At 30.2% G+C, this 19,585-nt stretch overlaps 1 long non-coding RNA gene across 1 annotated transcript in view; it reads left to right on the top strand.

The window, feature by feature from the left end:
• Positions 1 to 8,390, top strand: part of LOC142328003 (uncharacterized) — a 69,494-nt gene extending 61,104 nt beyond the window's left edge. The window contains exon 4 of the long non-coding RNA XR_012757153.1: positions 7,535 to 8,390. This is a non-coding gene — a long non-coding RNA (uncharacterized LOC142328003). The remainder of the gene's footprint in view (positions 1 to 7,534) is intronic.
• Positions 8,391 to 19,585: the final 11,195 nt, after the last annotated feature.

Consider the following 19,585-nt stretch of genomic DNA (forward strand, 5'->3'; position numbering starts at 1 on the left):
GTCTTGTCAGGCGAATATAAAAAAGGTTTCACCTGAATTTCACATTTATTGGTTAGTCGATTATGCTGTTCAAATTAAAACTTTACGATTCATATGTAAATAACCATTGGACCGTAGAGTACGGTGAACAATGTCGACATATCGATGGATCTAGGTTTGTCCTTTTGGTATTCTAACTTCCGCAAAAGGAATTACTGAATGACCTTAATTTCATTATAGCGATAGTACAGCTGTACATTATCCACTTAGCTGTACAAACTATACAGATATACAAACTGCACTTTTATTTGTAAATAGAACTCGAACAGATCCATATTTTTATCACATAATGTCAAAGAGATTTCTTTTAAATTGTATACAGTTTGGATCAATCTATGAGTAAATAAAATTATAAAAGTTTTATCGAAATCATTCCATTCGTTACCGAGTTATAAGTGAATCTATATTACAAAATTAAGAGTTAACTAGTTATCGTTTTTCTAATGTCTATTAAAACTGTATCTATTTTGAGGTATGTATGATAGAAAATAAAAGATTAGGAAATTTGTTTGAAATTTCACAAATGAGGAAAGTCGAATACCTAAGATAACTTTTAAAAGCCTTAAAGTGCTGGGAATAATGACACTACTATCGAACCATTTAGGGGTATTTTGTCATTAGAACCCAAATCCATATGTTTATTTATAAAAATTACATATCCGTAGATGAAAACGTACATTATTTGTAGATATATTGCATTCAGAAACGTACTGAAGGTAAAAATATAAACAACAAATAAATGTTACCACAATTTTTGCAAAACAGAAAAGATTGAGAGAATTAAATAAACTTACCGTTACAGAACTTAGAACGTATTAAGATTTTTGGATTTATTTAGAACACTGTTGAATATATAAGTTAATCTACAACGCGTCCACACAGTATTTTTTATTCAAACATAGTATCCCAAATTTTATCAGAATACAGCACACTTTTTTTTTAACAAAATAAATTAAAAATAACACTGCTCAACATGATTTTTGTCTCATGCAATAAACGATGAGCACGGGGAACACTTTCATCAGGAGATTTCAGCTATGGAAAATAGGTATCAAGGCAAATGGAATCCTAATATGCTGGCCGATTATTGTTGGACCAACAAGAGGGATACTCCACAGGCGAAATATAGCAGATAATTATAATTTCTTGCTTTCTAGATGAGACAATATTTGAATATTGTGTAGTTAAGAATATTGTGTAGTTATTGTGCAGAACGTATTAAAATGTTTGAAATGATAGATGCCTGTCTCTCGTAAACCATGCGTGATGGGGAAAAACCAATACCATTTTTTAATTCAGGAGAAAAAATACTATCAGAATCATAATCATATATTTTTCTTCCCGAGACAAAAAAAAAGATTCTTTTTTTAACCAGTGTAATTTATCGGCAAATAGAGACAATTAAAATCTACATTTTACACATAGGCTTCTAAACTGAGATACCTGTGGGGGACGGGATTGACCCGATCTGCACCCACGGCTTCCAAAAACAGCATTACTTGAGTAATAAAATCGTTTGATATGTAATAATTTTCTAGTTTTAAAGAGACAAAATTCAACAGCGTAATTAGGAATAATTACAGTGGAACCTCTATATAACGAAATCGAGAATCTTGAGACAATTCGTTAAACAGAGGTTTTGTTATATAAATGTAACAAAAATTCGCAGTCTAATTTTTTTTACAAAGTTTTATCCCGTTTTATGATGAATTAAAACTAAGTACAGTTATTTCTCCTAATAGCACTATTGAAAAAACATTTAAATATATTTTTTTATGTCATTCGTTACATATTAATTTAATACATTATACGTACTGTATAAAAAGTATGTATCTCAGGTAAGGACTTACCTCGTACTTACAATGGATGTAGGCTATATTTAAAAGCTTGTTGTACCGAGTCGTAAGTTAACGCATTGTATTTTTATTTCTAGCACATAATTTTTTCACGAAGATAACACAAAAAATGAGTATACTAACTTTTTTGTAAATTGATTAAAAAACACTAATCCTAATGCATTCTTCAGTTTTTGATAGATATTGATAGGAAATATTTACAGTATATAATTTTTAATACGGTATTAATTTATTATTTGAAAAATTGAATAATTTCCTGTTGTTCTCTGTGTATCAATAAGGTACTACATTCAAAAAAAGCTTCAGATTTATTTAAATATTCAAAAATACTGTTAGGTACTTCATAATTGAGCTGTAGTCCAAGCCTAATTGTTTTAAATGACTGTAAAACCTCGTCGTCGGTAGGTTTTCTTTCCTTCTGTTGGTATTCGCAATTTTCGTTATCATCATCTTCTTCTTTTTGTACCGGTTCAGAGGACTTACTAACACTATGAAGTATGTCGTCATCATCCGGAAAATCAGAAACGGTAATCTGTTTATCATCAGTGATGAAATCTTCCAGTGTAACTTCGTTATTGACATGTCCAGTTGTTTGGAGGAAATTTTAGTGACTTTTTAACCGTACTAGTGACGTATCATTTTCTTCATTCCATTCTGTCGTGGTGAAACTGAAAACAGATTTACAAAAATAATGGAATTTTGTTTCGTCGTTAACATCATTGGTCCATGGTTCTGGCAATTCAGAAATGCACTTCCGGAGGTCAACAATATTAACAGGGACAGTCCCATTGTTCTCTACAATGGTTATCATTTTTTTCAGGGTTCTTTTTCGGTAGTGCAATTTAAGATTTTGAATTATCTCCTGAACTATTGGTTGTACAAATGACGTTAAATTTGGTGGGAAAAATACGAATTTTACGTTATTTAATACAGAATTAATGTCTTGAGGATTTACCGTATAATTATCAATAAAAAGTACAATTTTTCTTTTTTGTCTGATAATCTGTTTGTCCAGCTTTTTTACCCAATCTGTAAAAATTTCGGTAGCATCCACGCCGTTTTTATTAAATGTGTAGTCTGCTTCTAGAGATTTAACTCTTAAAAAACAACGCGGAGTTTTACTTTTGCCGATTATCAACATTCTAAGTCGTTTAGTCCCTAGCATGTTTGCAGCCACTAACACTGTAATTGCTAGTTTACTTTGTTTATCACCAAAGCACGGATCATTTTTAAAGTGAAGGTTTTGTTGGGTAAACATTTGAAAATAAACCCGTCTCGTCCGCGTTGAAAATGTCTTTTCGCGGATATTTTTCTAAAATCGGTTTCAACACAGTCTACTTCCAAGTTTCACAGTCAGTTACGTTGGCACTTGCACTTTTTCCAGAAATAACTTTATGAATAACACAATATCTCTTTTTAATCTTCTTTAACCACTCATTGCTGACCTGGAAATCTTTGTGTCCTAATGGGGCTCAAAATTCTAGGGCTTTTTCTTTAATTAATGTCCCTGATAACGGATGCTTTTTTCGCGCATTACTGTCATCCATTTTAAAATGATTGTCGATATCATCGTACGTGCTACCTTTTAATTTTTTTCTCACTTGATTTTCTTTATGCCGGTCTAGTTCTTGTAGTATCCATCCCGATTTTTTAAAATTGTTGACAATGAACTTTGTGGGATTCCAAATTTTTGTGCATATCTTTTTTTTTAATACCTTGTCAACTTCGTGTCTAACGCTAATTTTTTCCGAAACACTAAGGCACTACCTTACTTCCCTTTTGACATTATATATGGCACACTAGTGAAGCTGTACAGTACTGTGTAACGCAAATAACATAATCCAAAGACAGAGAACAATTGAATCAATCTCAGGATGTATCTATGCCCTGAAGAATAGAGGGAGTATGTGTTAAACGTTTACTAAGAATTCTACAGTATTTGTTATGTCTATGTACTGTAGATAAATGTCTCGTTTATATAAATGAATAAATGTTTGCACAGTAGTTTTAGTGCTCCGCGTTCGTTAATGGATTTCTGGAAATTCCGCTACTTTACGTATAAGCAGACAGTAACTGTAGAAAACGTGTTTAAATCGTTTGTTAGAATTTTGTTGTAAATGATTTATAAAAGAATCTTGGGAATTTTTGCTTTACCAGTTCAATAAAAATAACCTGTCATTCTTGACTCTTGTCAAGAATACTTTGTGTTTGTATGCAGGTACAGTTTAGAAACTAAAAAAGAATAACTACCTTAAACTCACAGAGATATCCAAGATATTTAATTTAATATCATTATTATTAAAAAAATTTCGTAAAAATTACTACATATTGTTATTATGTTAATATGCAGTATGTCACCATTTCGTTATACAGAGGTATGAATACGTTAAGTAGAGGTAAATTTATACGTAGATTTATTAAAATGTCACGGTGCATTAAAAAATGTATAACATCGAGGTTTTTGTAATTTCGAGGTTCGTCATATAAGTTCGACTTGATTAAATTATCTCTTTTAGGCTGTATACCCTTTATTACATTTTCTTAGCCATTGTAGGCTTACTGCTTGAAATTTTATTTTGGAAATTTATTTATTTATCCATTTTAATGAGATATTTCGATATAATAAACTTTTACGTATTCCTATAGATAACAAATCAACATTTGTTTAAAATAAAGGTTTATTTTAGAGCATTTCTGAATTTGTATCTGTACCTTTAAAACACTGTGCTTTTAAACGAAGTACTTTTGTATTTTCTCTGTCGAACTTCACTTTTTATAATGTTAATCATTTTCTACCGTATTCTAATCGATATTGATGAGCCTTAAATTTTTTAAAAATTGGTTCTCAAGTTTTCAAAAGGTATGTAATTGAAAAATTAATCGATTTTCTTAGTCATTGACTTTTCGCTGTTCTTCAGAATCTTTATTGTATTTGTGAACGAACAAAAATGTTAAAGTTTGGTGAAGAATGAGGTCACTGTTATCTGAATGAAAAAATCGAGAAAAAAACACATTTTTGTAGCAAAATCTACGAATATTTGTGGAGGGTGACCGAGAATCAGTTCAGAGATTGGAAAACAATGTTTGAATCTGCTAACGACCAACCGAACTCCTTGTTCTACGGAAGCCAACAAATTACAAAATACCTGATCTCCTTTTAGTTTTTTTTTTTTTTTATAAATATTTCAATCAGTAGTAAAACATGAAAAATCAAATCAGTATTCTCGATTACTTTTAGAACACAAAACCCAATACCACGTATTCTGAATGGTAATGTCTATCTGATTCATCCATTAACTTACTTATTTACTTCACATCTTTGGTTCAGAAAGCTTTAATTTTATTAAAACAGAACGAAATTGCAAACCCGGCTACTTGAAAAGCTTACTAACGTATTCGTTTACTCACACTAGCAACTTAATCCATACCAATTACAGACTCTTTGTTTTATTGTTCTGAGTGAGAAATTTTAATTTTTACGCGATCTTATTTCCACTAAGGGAAGAGCGATCAAATTTCGCAAAGTTCCAGTTCATTTTACACATGCCATCTAATATAAAGAACAGGACTAAATTTTCACTACGCTATTTCTAATCTTCCTATGATAATTTAAAAGATCTTACTTTTTTTCATTTTTATATTTTATTATGGAGCGCTCTAAAGATATTGGTAAATGTGTAAATTGAGATAATATTGTAAATTTTGAGATTATTATGATTCGGATGTTTTAGATTGTTTTTTCGTAACGTATAAGGGTAAATAAAAATGCTATCAAAGGAAATGCTTGATAAATCCGAATGATAAGCTAGTTTGCGAGATCAATATGTCCTGTTTAAACTTACTGACTTCCGAATGAGTAATGGATTCAGACGCATCTTACGACTCCATAAAATATGTATTTCTCAATAAGGGTTGAGTTGATACGATACGGTTTCGGCATTTTTAACGTATAGGTTTTTTCGCCGTCTCTACCATTGGTGCATGTATTTAACTTGTGTACGTTCGCACAATCCGGCTATTTGTGGTGAAATCAATATTCGGTTTTACCAAAAGAAACCGTGTTCAGCGATTCGGTGAAATAACTGAAACAGTTGATGTAGCGTTTGTATCATAGTGGTGCCGTTCAGACGATTCAGTTTTTGTCCTGGACGAACTAGTGTAAGCGATGACAGATCAATCGGTGTTTTGCATTTCATTGATACAGTACTGATGACTCCTGTTCAACGTGTTGCTCGAGTGCAGTTTTGAATAAAATTCATTACATATTATGTCACATATTATTAATATAAAAACAGAACATTTGATTGATGTGGTAAGAGGACAACCTGCAATATGGGATAAGTCTTTAGACTCCAATAAAAATAAACATTTTAAAGAATCAGCGTGGAGAAAAATATGTGTTAAATGAAGGATTCCAGCCTCTAGAGCAACAGCTAAGACATCAATATTGTAAGTTGAAGTTCTTATTTTTTTACTAAGCTACAACTTTTTTACAAAAGTATTTATAGTATTAAATTTTTTACATGAAAAAATTGAAGTTACACGTAAAGTAGAGACTATAGCGTGATATGTATACATGAAAACTAAAAATGTAAATATAATTTACGCAAACTAATGGGATTACTACAATTAATATTTGTGAACGACAGCTTCATATTCCCGTGGAAGTGACCCGGCTTCAGAAACAAAATAGTCACAAAATATTGCCCTTACTGAATTAGCATCTTTGCCTCTCCGTCTACTTTGTGCGGTCGGTAAATTACGAAGATTACCTTTCTTTAGTTCTGGACGTGAGCTATTCGAACTGAAACCATCTTTTTCTCGGACAAAGTTGCAATACTGTCCAAGCTTTAACAATCCAAACAGCTGTCTCAACATCCACATCTAAAGGCGAATGCAATGTTCTCCACTTATTGGCTAAGATTCCGAAGGCGAATCATCGTACCTTCTAGCTCTTCTAAGGCGGTAATTGAAAATCCTTTTTTCTCGTCTAAATGTGTTCCACCGTAAGGTTTCATTAATTATTTGTGTAATACAAAACTCTCACCTCCAACAAGCACATAAGGAACATTACTTTTTGAATGTTCGCTCAAAGATTTAGGTGTCGGAGTATGTAAATTATTTTTTGTTAACAGTTGCCAAAAAGTAATAGTTTTAAAGACTAAAGAATCACAGTCTGTAACGTACGCTCTGACATTTGTATATGTATACTTAATCTACAACCGCTAACAATATAATTGAGAAATATTTTTTGTAATTAAAATACATTGAACCACTGAATGGTGGTTTTTTAATTCTGTTGTGTTCCCCGTCTACGTTAAGACGATTAGGAAAATTTTGTTTTCGTCTGAAAGCCGTTTGATATTTGCTTTCATAAGTCAGATCGTATCTGGTAATCGCACAAATTCGCTGTGCAGATTGATCCATATTACTTTCATTATTTCTTTCATAATTTTGCTGATACTTGAAACACCGACTCTGTAGTAATAATGAAGATCTCTAAATGAACACCCAGACGCCAAACATCTGCAACAAATAAAAACATCGAACTGCATGTAATGTAGACAAAATTGTATTACTCTAAATTAAAACACAGTAATATTGTTTTGACTACACATATTTTAATTTATTTGTTTCAGGCAAACTAATTATCAAAAGGTGGATGCAAACAGATTCTTGAATGAAATTCATGAAAAACAAACGAACAAAGAGCAAATGGTTCTGCTTCAAAACCCTCACGATTTTATTTATATCAATAAATGAATTTTTTGAAAAAGTTTATTACAATAGACACCCACGAAAGTACAGACAATAATAACGAGAAAGCAGTGAGGTGAATGAATATCCTATAAACGAAGAAAACCGCAAATCTTACCGGCAGTCAACAATTTTGAAAACGGTTTTGTTGGCGTAACAAAAAAACAGAGGACGATGCTGAACTATGAATTGGATTCTAAAATGATAAAATTCATGGAACTTGAAATGAATCTTTCAACCAAAGCTACAGTTAATATGCAAAATGATCGCCATTTATCATTTTTTATAAGCCTTTTGCCTTCTTTGTCGTCACTTACTGATGGCCAGACCTTGGAATTTCAGGCATGTGTTGTAAATTTATTACAAAGAATTAAAAGAAACACGATGTTACAATCAAACATTTTTTCACCACAAACTTCCACACAACCACAATCTACTACACAGCAAAATATGAACACGGTTGGCAAAATGCAGGTTATTTTACTCGGCCAAGTACCCAACGTTTTACTCAGCCAAATACTGCAGTGGCCGATAGTCGTAAATCGCCTTCATTATCAATCATCACCAATGTCTAGCGCAAGTCAGAACACTTAATTATACGGCTATTGATTTATCTTCATTGCAATTTTTTCATGCGGTTGACAGATTTACATTTACCAGTTTATGTAAATGATTACATTTTTCTTAATTTTTACGATTTAAATTAATTTTGTTTTTTATTATCATAGATTTATTACATTTCAATTACCAAACATAAAAAGAGTAATAAAATTTGTGCTGATGAAAAGATTAATAAAACAATCTTACCTTAAGCATATTGACAATCTTTCTTGTGCAGATATGCTCCTTCTCTTAGTCGTATCCTGTTTCGTTAAATCCTTCCCCACTCTGCTTAACAGGTAATCAAATCGCAACTAGTTAGAAAATTCCAATTCGTCGTTCCTAAGTCACATTAATGTTCAGAAAGCGCCAAAATTATAACTTTCCTTCAGAATAGCTACTGGCCAGTATCCAGTATTTTTTATTTCTTAACTTTTTTTGACAGCGGCGATAGCAAAAAAAAAGAAAAAACGTGTTTATATCTTTACTTCCATCTTCCACGATCTCATAACCACAAGCGATGAAGAACGCGTGAAGGAAAACCAATCTGTGTGTGAACGCATTCGTTCGGCAAAATAAACGATACGTCAAAAAATCTAACCAAAACCGTATCGTGTGAATTGTTCTTAATCATGTCTGTGTACGAACACCGACATGTTCGGCTGATTAATAAACGTTGATTCGCGTAAATTAATAATGTAATGAAAAGATAGCAATTGCCAGGAGTAAATAATTCGCAGATTTACATTATCCTCCAAGTAAATTTCTATAAAATCTTTTCACTGAAAACAACTGGAAGTTCAAAAGAATTCTATGAAATTATTTTTTTTATAAATAGAATAGAAAGTACGATTGGAATCAATTATAGAAATCTATTTCATCAATTTATATTGTGTTATTAAATTAAATATTTTTTTAAATTTTATATTTCGGTAAATTTTTAAGTGAATTCTTGATAAAAAACATTATAAGTACAGATTTGTGAACAGTAATTTTTACTTTCTTTTATTACAGTATACAGTAGAATATTGATTTTTTTACATATTTTACCCTATACTATTGTTTCGGGTAAAAAATCTTTTAGTACCCGGATCTTTTTCATTTTTCGTTGTTTTGAACCCCGCGATCCAAAAATTCAAACAAAATATGTAGTACCCAATTCTGTAAATTTGTATGTAGATGAGTGTATGTTGCCTCTACTTTGCTTAACATCTGTGCAAATTGTTAACCTATGATCATGAAATGGCAACTTTATTCAGGGTACTGATGCTTATAAATTTGTACGAAAATAGAACCCAAATCGTAGTCAATTAACGATTGAACTGATTTTAACAGAACTTGAAAAATGAACTTTCACTTTAATCCTTAACATTTTTTTTTTTTTAATAACTTAATTGAAAATATCTACATTGGGTACACTCCACTTCTAGACGAAAAATATTTTATTTTTTTTAACATTTATTCAATTTAGGATTTATTCCATTATCCTTTTTTTAAATAACTACTACGAGTAAAAATAGAAACTTACAAAATTTTCCACATTTTTTGAAAGAAGCTTTTTGGCGGAGCTCCGACTCTGTGGTTTAGGCGGAAACGTTTTTATTTTCCCTTATTATAGTATTATACTATAATAAGGAAAATTATTATACCGGTCAAAATTTGGTACCCGGATTTTTTCTTTCTCTTGAAACGGTTCCGTAAGTCCGAACATGAATGAATTTGTATTTTTGAATGTTGTATAAATGTTAATGATTTTCTTAATATCCCTGAAATGAGTGATTACATAATTATGACATTTGGTAAAATAAATCGTGCAGATTGATTAATACTCGTACTATTAAATTGTTATGGAATCAAAGTAGGAGGTGTTACAAAATATCACCATCATCATCATCATGATAATTAATAATTTTATTATTAACTATCCAGAAATCTTTTTATATGATTTTTAATTTTTTATTTAACATATCTAGAAATGGTTTATAGCTAATTACTGTAATTAGAGTTCTACCTGAAATTTTTCGCATTCAGTTGTTTGTGTCTCATTTTTATCTTTCATTTTTTGTTTTCATTGCTCAAAGAAACGATCAAAGCTTACGCGGTAAAATTTTATTGTCGCTAAGCGGTTGTTATTTAATTTACAGTTGGGGTTTTTTATTCACTTGAGCCTTCAATCTTTTATAAAACCTTTATTTTAATCCTTAAGCAATTTCTTCTCGATCCGATTTTTCATTTTACTAGTACTTTTCACAGAAAATGGAAGTAGGTATTCTATAACGAGGCGAGGAAAAAATATTTTTTTAGACTTTTCATTACCAAAGAAAACCTGAATTTTGCATTTATTCGTATATTCTTCAAACTGTTAAACGCGATACGTTTATTTTGAACAACGAGATTTTTTAATTTTATTATGGTGTTTGAGGTTAAAGTTTTTATCTGATTTCCAGAGTTTTTTTTTAATACAATCGGCTGTTATATACCATCATAATTCTACCGATCGTTATATGTAATAATCCGTGTGAATAGAATACTACATCGTTTATAGTCATAACCTAAACCTCAGTAGAAATATCAGTAACAAAATAAAAATAATTTATTAAGTTTTGTTCGAGTGGAACTTCATGATAAATAAAAACTTACGTAAATATGATTACGCGTCTGATAATAATTTATTTAATTAACGTTCAGCTGATTTAATTGCTGGGAATTTTTATTTTTTTAATTGATGTTTTACGCTGAATTGTAGTATCAATAATACATAAAAAAAAATAATAATAATTATAATAACAGAAATTACTTCTGTAAAATTTTTTATTTATTTTGCTTGCACTTATAATGATTGTATGTTAATCATTTTATGTAATTCCGTCTCTCATTAATTATTCATTTAAAAAACATTATTATCACAGATTTTATTATACGTACATATTATTAATATTCTGGGGATTCAATGTTAAACTCTTCATACTTATCTGATGTTTTTACTGTAAATAATTCAAAATAACGTATTTTAAAAGGAATGTTTTGCTTAAGTTGTTGGACAAAACCACTGTTTATAGGTAAAAAGGATATCTATTTACCTATAAACAGTGGTTTATAAGTAAATAGGTATTAATAATAGGTATTTATTGGTAGAAGGGCTCATCAAAAAGAAAAATTATAATTAGAAAAATTTTAATTAAAAAATAATGCATGCATGACTGCCAAAATAATGCGTGTTTGTAACTTCTCGTGCATTCAACAGAATTTGTCTTTTTATTTTGTAGATGATGTATGGTATCCTTTATAAAATTATGCGTGGTGCTGGCGCGCAACCTCCGTTATCGAGTCGAATATACGTTGCACATCAGCATCCAATTATTTATATTATTCATTTAAGTGATATTGCTCAATAATTTTGAAAATATTGCCTGCAGTTATTAAATGCATGTATGAAACTTCACTATACCAGACATTAAAAATATTTATCTAAATGGTACGTAACACTTCTCGGAAGATAATTTTTGAAATTTTGCAGTAATGTTGTGAGAATTTCTTACTCTGGTAAAAGTAAGCGCATGACTTTAATATTATAGGTAACGCTATCGTAACAAAACGTTTCACGTGAAAAGTTTCAGATTATAAGTTTTTGAATCGCCCAGAAATACAATTTTTTTTCGATTCGATTACATCAGCTCGTTTGTAGTTTAGAATATTTCATTTTAGTGATAAATACGGTAATAAAAAGGTAATAATAAACTTTATATTTGTACTTAAATTATTAATCGCAGTGGTACACAAGAACAATGGCGAGCGAAAGTGAGAATTAATCTGGTTTCCCGTTGCCATTTTCACCGTGTTGAATATATAGTATTATACGCCAGTAATTATCTACTCCAAAAATGTGCAGATGACAATTTGTACTACGAGTGATTTTATTTCCCCACCCTGTTCACTACGGAAGCTGGCTCCGTCATTACTTTCAGAGATAACCACCTAGATTCTCTTATTTCAAGTCTTCTACACGGAAGTAACGGCCATTTAAGAGATTGAGATAGACGTTTAAACAAGTAAATGTTAGACTTTTATTCGTGAAGTAGTGTCACTACCATTATGAGGAAAGAAATCTTAATGTGTTACGTTAATATCCTCATTTACGAAATTGAACTTTGTTCCGTTTCTTTTGTAAGTCGAGAATAATAATAGTCAAAGTAGCATTTACCTCTAAACGTCTTAATTCTATGAAAAATTATAAAAGATGATTATCAGATAAAGAAGTCGGTTCGAAAAAATATATTATTGAAATATTGATTCCGTAAGAAATGTATTGAAGGGCTCAGTATCATTGATTATAATAAGTGGTTTTTCCCGCGAAAATTTGTTTGTATTTGTCACTAACCCGGTTAAAACATTTATAACAGTTATTATTTTCGCTTTGAAAACAGAAATACTCTGTTTAGAGGCGTTAATTTATATTATCCTTAATTAATTACGGTCTAATCGAAATTAAACGTACTTTCAGGAATTGCATGTGACCAAAACATTTAAAGAAGGCTTACAAGAATAAAAAATGTTTTAGGTCTGCTTCTCTTTCAGTATGTCTATTCAAGTACACTCTCAGTTCCAGTAGGCCTACATTGTCAAGTATCTTTCATCCATATCGGTACGAGACTGTTTGAAAATTATGTCATACGCTTAGTAACTATTTAGATCAGTTCACTTGTCTGAAAATTGCTGTTCATAATATTTCCTTATTTTTTGCTATTTCTTTCAAATATCTTAACTACAGAAGGTATCGACTTAATTCCATTAAGAATGTATAGATTTTAAGATTTAAGTTGAAATAATATATCTGCCTTTAAAGCTATTCCGATATTAAGCCACTGTAACGGTTATTTTTGTTATCCAGTTTTTTTGTTTACTTCAATCTAAAAATAACCTTAAATATTGGTTGTTTTTTGTAATGATATCTTGATTTATTTATTATTTCTGAACGCAAAGTTACGGTTCACTTCACAGTGGGACCTAAATTTTTATAGAAAGCTTGAGTACCCACTTTATCCTTAAAAAATATATAAAATACTAACTCTGGCAATGCATTATAATATCGACTCGCTAATAATCATTGGATAATAGTTATTTATGTATTTCGTAGACAAAATAAAAGATTACGTTCTGAGAAAACGGTGCGTTTTCTTCTACTTACTTTCAGACACTCCAGTAGTAATTATAAGTATTATAAAGACTAACCGAGTAAAATAATTGCTGAAAATAAAAGACAAGGACAACAATTTCATTAGAGAAGTCGGTCAGATTTTAAAATCGGCGAACACATTCATTATACTAAACAACATTTGAGCATTATTCTATTTGTTTTCGCGACACTCACTATTATTTTATTAGGTCTGATGGCGTATTAAAAGAGACACAATTTACTCGTGTTAAAGTCAGAAAACTAAATTCAAAATCTCCTTAAATCCTACATCAGTACTGTTTAAATATATTACGTAGAACATAGAAGAATTTGGTGGAAATTTTTGAAAGAAAAAATTAAATATTTTGAACAGAAAATAAAGTTGATTGGATTATTACTCCATAAAAACTGCGTGATGTGTGTTGCAGAACGGAACCCGGAAGAAGAAAAATTTTTGTGGAGGAAGGATTAAGGAATCATTTTCAGAACAAGGAATCTAAGATTGGGAAGTATGAAACAACAAATTAAATAAAATGATAATTGAAAGGATAATCTGATGATGAATACAAGAAGTCATCCGCTAATCAGAGAATTAAATACTGAAGAAAACGAATTAACTTGAATAGGATGTACACCGTTTGTGTTATATAAAAATAAAAATTAGTAACTTTTCCTTACTACAATAAGCTTAAGGATATGTATGTAATATATTTTAGAACAATAAAACTGTTGATCCATTTTTTTAAAAATCGGTGAGTTCATTTCGGTGGTAGGTACTGACATAAATAGGTTGTGTACGTACAACCCTATTTGTAAATAGAAAATAAAGCACATTATTCTCATGTCAAATGAAATTTTGCACGCATAACTGCTCTGTAAAGACTAAATATGAAGTATATCTAATCTTTCTTAACAAAAAAAAAAAAAATGTGGTGAAATGTGAATTCTACTTAAACCATTAGCTGTGAGTATAAATTTAAATAATTAAAAATTAATTTTTTTATCAGAAAAATGATTTTAATACCAATAACTTAATTTGTTTGCATTTGGAAGCGAGTGTTACGAATAAATTAAAATAAATAAATAGCTTGGTTACAGTGAACTGTCAAAAGTATATGAAAAGTAAGCTTTTATGCAAAGACCGGATTCCATTTTACTTTGTTGGTCATATTAAGAATGACTTTCTTACAGGATCTGCTTGCCACCTTAAAAAAAAAGTTGATTTTAATTAGACTTAATTAAACTAGCTTTTATTCCAAGCTAATGTTTTCTCGTACACTTTTTAATTTAAATCTACGTTAAACTATTTGTGGGTTTCCTTTGACTTTAATTTTACTATGAATTTTTTTTTGATCACTGCTTTAAACATTTATATTCTGCTTAAAAAACAGGTCTTTGTTATGTAAAGGGGTTAAAACAAACCTGTTTTACTTCTTGGATTTTCATTATCCCTTACTGAAACAGTTTTCAGCCTGGTTAATGTGGTTCCGAAAAAAATTAGTTCCACCATGAGTAAAAAATTTCTGAAAATTAAAACGCGAGAATTATTAACCGATAGATTTAATGGCGTTCAGTATATAAAGGTCTTTTAATATTTACGATCTAGCCTATTTACTCATTTTGTGTCCATGTTAAATGGCGGAGCTGTAACGGTTATAAGCGATCTCATCTCCCTGAAAAGGGTACATACTTTTACAAGAATTGTTATTCTACCTTTTTATACTTAATTGGGAAACTTAGAATTGAATTAACTTCCACTTGCCTTCTTCATTAAGCCTAATATACTGATGCATTGGACGTACTAAACCCACTGGAATTTAAAATGTTTAGCACTTCCAGATACAGCTTTATTTGTTTGTCACAGGTATTAATTTTATAGTGAACATCATTTCTCTCAGAGAAGGTAATCTTGATGTTGTTTCTTGTACTTTAGAAGCTCTACGTTCACCTCTGTCATAAAAAAGACGAGGACAGATAGTGTAAAGCAACAAACTAATGTATCCTTATTTGTAATAAAATAATGAATTATATACTTCATCCCAACACAGTAGTTTTATTTTTGTCTCGACTCAATTTGTGTCCATATAGTGTTTTTTTTTTCCGGTTTGGCCACTTTGTTACAACTTTTATTTCACCTTATCCTATTGTTTTTTCTTTTACCAATATTCCTTTATTATTTTACTTAACTGGTTATAACTTTTTTCCGATCAGTGGATCTAAATTCGTATTTTTTTCTTTATTTTGGCTTGGAAACCTTCCAATTTCTGGATTTTTTCCCAGGATAATTTTCTCTATATTAGATTCCCTCTTCAGAGATCTGTTTTTCTCTCAAGATTTTTTGACTTCTGGTAACCAAGTTAATTGAATTTTTTGTTTTTAAAGAATTCGAATATTTTCTTTGTGTGTATTTTTGGGAGATGCGTGCTGAAAAATTCAAGTTTTCATCGTTATCGAATCGGAAATTTTTTTACGACTGTGTATATTTCGTAATTATTTTTTATTTTCCGGGTTTCATTCTCTTTTTTGGATCTTTCTTAAAATTCTTCTTCCTCTTTTTTTCTGTTTTGTTCATACATTACGATGCGTAAAGACTCAGGTTTAATTACTTTGTTAAAATGTGTTACATTTACATTTAAGGAAAGGGTTTTTTTTGTTATATATCCCTTTAGTTATTCCATTCGCTTTCTCCATTTTCGCGATTCTTTCACGGTTCACCATTTTAAAAAAAAAAAACATTTTCTTGGATCGTTTCTCCTAAATATTTTAACTCTCGATTATTCCAAAGTGAGTTTAGGGAATTTAGTGCATTTTTTATATGAATTTAGTGTTTTTTATGAAGATTTGTAATCCGGTTCTCCCGTTAGTTTTTTCAGAAGATATTTTAATTTCAATTTAACTTCTGCCGATTCTATTTGGCTTACAATTGCCAATGAAAGTTAAACAGTTGATTTTGATTCGTATGAAAAGAATGACAGTTCTGTAGTCAGATTTTAATATTTCTTTGGTGACGATTGAAAACTCAGCTATCAGAATGATTTTTTAGGATCCAAAAATGAGCTTTTAGATAATATTTTAGTACCAGGGTAAGTCGTAATGCTTGATAACACTGATAAACACAATTTTTGTTACTTAACATGTGATACCTGAAATCAATCTGAAGTCAGAATCTTTCCATTACTCTACGTTTTGGAAAATTCCAAAATTTAATTTTAATAATTGTTTGACATTATATGAGGATGATTATATACGTGTGTTTTCATTTTAAATGATTACTTTATATTTATGTCTTCAGTATATATTTTTAACTTTATTAATCTCCGAAACACAAGGATAACCGTGAAACAATGTCTTAAGACATAATATATACAACACATATCATGACGTCATACCTCTCTACTGAAGCGTATTTGAACAGGATTGTCTACAATTCAAAATAAAATAAAGCTTTTTGGCTTTTTAGCATGCTGGTTGTAATAGTACAATTTCCTCAGTCAGTGTGATGACTGTATTAAGTGTGTAACTCGTAACTGTGTAAATGATTTGGACAGGCTCACTATAAAGTCACATAAGAAAAACATTACACCTTTAATTAAGTAGCATTTAAATTGTGCTTTGACTGTAAAATCGATGATCTGAATAAGACATGGGTTCCTCGCATAATATGTTCCGACAGTGTGGTCAACTTAAAGAGGTGGCTAAATGACACACAATACGCCTTGCCGTTTGGTGTCCCTATGGTTTGGCACGAACAAAAAATAATTAATTAACCGATAGTTTAATTAATCTGTTTAGAAATTCAAAGAAACCTAAACAGACTGTACTTTATCCTTCATTGCCAACTGCATTCAGACATTTTCCTCACAGTGAATCTATTCCAGTTCCCAAGGTTCCTGAAAAGCTTCTTTCTTGAAAACGTGATGAAGAAGCGGACATTATGGCAAAAGACATTCACGATTCAGATTTTGAATTGCAATCCAGTGAGCTACATCTTACATCACAAGCTGAGCTAAATGAGTATGCAAGAGAATTAAACATATCAAAAAATCGAGATGGACGTTATGCTCAAGATTCCAAATTGAAATTTACTTAAAAAAGAAAAAAAAAATCAGCTATAAAACCGACAGAAAAATTCTTTTCCAATACTTTGCTGAAGAAGATTACTTTACAAATTATAAATTGATGAGCTTATGTTACAATTAGAGCAAATTCTGATGAGTAGCACCTTTTCATTGATTGCTCCAAGTATAATTTAAAAGCAGTTCTTCTACGTAATACTAAAAATATGCATTTGTACCGATCTGTTATGAAATTGTTACGAAATTAACGTATGATGTTATGAAAACTGTTTTTGAAAATGTAAATTATAAGAAGCATAATTGGAACACGTATGGAAATTTATAAGTAATACCTCTTTTGTTAGGCATGCAATTAGGATATAAAGAACACTGTTTTTTTATTTGTGAATGGTACAGCCAAAATAAGGATCAGCATTATGTAGTAAAAAGTGGAAGAAACGTAAGAAAATAACCATTTTCCTGGTGAAGAAACCATTATTCATGACTCTAATTAAACCAGAAAAAATATTTTTACTGCCTCTTCATATTAAAGTGGGATTAATAAAAAAATTTTAAAACTAAAAAAAGAGCAGTCAAGGATTCCTGTGCATATGGCAAGAATTACCAAAGGTAAGTGCAGCAAAAGTTAAAGAAGGGATTTTTGTTGATCCATAAAGAAGAACTGGTTAGAAATGAAATGCCTGTAAATCGGTACAACGTTAATCACAGAGCGATGACCGATGTAGAACTCGCTGCCCTGTCTGCGTTTAAAGACACTTACAAAAATTTTCTGGGTTTCCATAAATCCCAAAATTACCAGGATATTGCCGATAAACTGATATAAATTCGTAAGAGGAATGTGATGTAATGTCACTAAAACTTCACTTTCTGCATTCACATCTGGATTTCTTCCCTTAAATCTTGGGCAGTAAGTGATGAACATAGTGAACGTTTCCGCCAAGATATTTCAGTTTTCCAATACAGAATGGTCCAAACCATTACAATGACAGTGTTAATATGCTAGGTGATTATTGTTGTACTTTAATTCGAGATGTACCTGAGGCTACCTACAAAAAAAAAGTTAAGGAAGTTGCTAGGAAGTTTCTAATGTAAGTTTACGACTTTTAGTAACATTAACTTTTACAGACCTTTAATGTGCTATTTCTATTAAATTGTGGGTAGTAGAAAGCTTCTATTCACACGCTTGTATTCTACGCAGTTTTATTTTATTAAAAAGTTTTAAAATCTATCTCAACTTGCATATTTTAATCTTCGCTCGTCTCTTTCTTAGTTAGTTTGGCCTGTGAATATATTTATAGTTTCGTAATCAATTTTACAGATTTTTTAAATTTGTAAAATTTATTTTTTTTTTCTCCTCAATTTTTTTATCTCGGAAGACCCAACAAAGTGTTAGTGTATATGAAACTACTACTTTGTGGTTTCACATACCTCTGTTGTTAGACCAAAACAACTAGAACTTTAAATGTAATCATATAATACGCTTCTGCATCTTTCGAGATTGGAGATTTCACCATCAGTTGTATTTTACTCAAAATTACTAAAATAATTCATTAACATCTTTAGAAATCATACTTTATGCATAATTATATTATTCATACTTATAATAATACGCGCACGCATACACAAGGTATACATCAAATCAATGATATTACATATCAATTCAAATAACTGAACTATTTTTTCATAATACACAATAATTCTACGGTGTACGAGAAAGATCCTTACTGTTTTACTGTTATCACTGTTAATTAACTACCTATACATTTAAAAAAATGTCCCATCAATGTATTAAAGATTAAATTAAAAAATTTTCTTCGTAGAGCCAGAAATTAGTATTAGTAATACTAATTTTAAAAAAACTGAAATTTCTGCATCCTCGTTTAATATGTGCAAGTAATATGAGCTGAAATATTATTTATTAAAGCCTTTTTCATTATTATTTTTTTATGCTGATTGTATTTAATGTATTTTCAAGTTTTTCTGTTAATTAGTATTTTTTTTTAAATATAATACAGGCTTTAACTACTACTAGTACTACTACTACTCTTCCTTTTATTTTTCTTTATATTACATTGTTTTTTTGT

Source organism: Lycorma delicatula, chromosome 1, assembly GCF_047948215.1.
Source record: "Lycorma delicatula isolate Av1 chromosome 1, ASM4794821v1, whole genome shotgun sequence".
In the NCBI taxonomy this organism is placed as follows: Eukaryota; Metazoa; Arthropoda; class Insecta; order Hemiptera; family Fulgoridae; genus Lycorma; species Lycorma delicatula.